Source organism: Henckelia pumila, chromosome 3, assembly GCF_033568475.1.
Source record: "Henckelia pumila isolate YLH828 chromosome 3, ASM3356847v2, whole genome shotgun sequence".
Lineage (NCBI taxonomy): Eukaryota > Viridiplantae > Streptophyta > Magnoliopsida > Lamiales > Gesneriaceae > Henckelia > Henckelia pumila.
Window position 1 is genome coordinate 2,959,543 of NC_133122.1, and position 1,149 is coordinate 2,960,691.

Below are 1,149 nucleotides of genomic sequence, written 5' to 3' on the forward strand. Positions count from 1 at the left end.
TCTGCATTGCAAATGCTAGTCTCAAACTCGAGCGATCCTTATCCTTATTATCGGACGGCTCAATCGACTAGGAACCATTTAGAATATACAGTGACTATAAGATGTGTTTCATGATAGACATCCCTATGTACTACCACATCTTACATACACTATAGTATATTCAAGGTCTTTATCAAAACAACAATAGTATATCATAATATAACAATATGAAGAAAGATAAAGTCATTGCCATTAATAAAAGTGTAAATTATATTAAACAAAAGATTGTTTATTCAAAGAGTCATCAAAGCCCTTAGCCACAAGTTGGCTCACCGGGCACCCACTCTTTCAGACGTAACAAGGTTTCTGTATGTGAACCTGCGGAAGGATCATTGTCGAAACCTGCAAAGCAGACCCGCGAACATGTTTAAATATGCTGCTTCCTCGAGACCCCAAGCGTGCCGTGAAGCCTCTTGGGTGAACCTAACCTCTCGGCACGAAAAGCGCCAAGGAAAACCGTAATTACTACTCTCCATCCGCGGTGCCGTCCGCGGTGCCCAGGATGTGATGAGGAGGCGCCTATCAAATATATAATAATATCACGACTCTCGGCAATGGATATCTCGTCGCATCGATGAAGAACGTAGTGAAATGCGATACTTGGTGTGAATTGCAGAATCCCGTGAACCATCGAGTCTTTGAACGCAAGTTGCGCCCGAAGCCATCAGGTTGAGGGCACGTCTGCCTGGGCATCACGCATCTCTTCGCCCCCGGTTACACGTAGTGTCTCCCACCGGCTAGAAGAAGTGCCGGGCTGTTGGGCTGAATGCGTCCATCCGAAGGAGGAGCGGAAACTGGCGCTCGTCACCGTTATCTTCTTATCCTTGCGTAATCGGCCGGCCCAAAATAGGATGCCGTGTCAATGTATGTCACCACACGATACTTGGTGGTTGTATTTCTCGACTGCGCAAACTATCGTTTGTTTTGTGGGTAGTTGCACTCGGGCCAACGGATGCGACACCAAAACGGCGCACTTGATTTGTTTTTTCCCTAAGCGCACGAATTGCAAACCCCAGGTCAGGTGGTATCACCCGCTGAGTTTTAAGCATATCAATAAGCGGAGGAAAAAGAAACTTACAAGGCATTCCCCTATTAACATGCGAGCGAACC

General features: G+C 46.4%; 1 non-coding gene across 1 annotated transcript; it reads left to right on the top strand.

Annotated features, from left to right (window-relative positions):
• The first annotated feature begins 582 nt into the window (after positions 1–582).
• On the top strand, positions 583–734 carry LOC140893907 (5.8S ribosomal RNA). The gene has a single exon (XR_012153467.1). It is a non-coding gene; the product is annotated as a 5.8S ribosomal RNA (ribosomal RNA).
• The last annotated feature ends 415 nt before the right edge of the window (positions 735–1,149 follow it).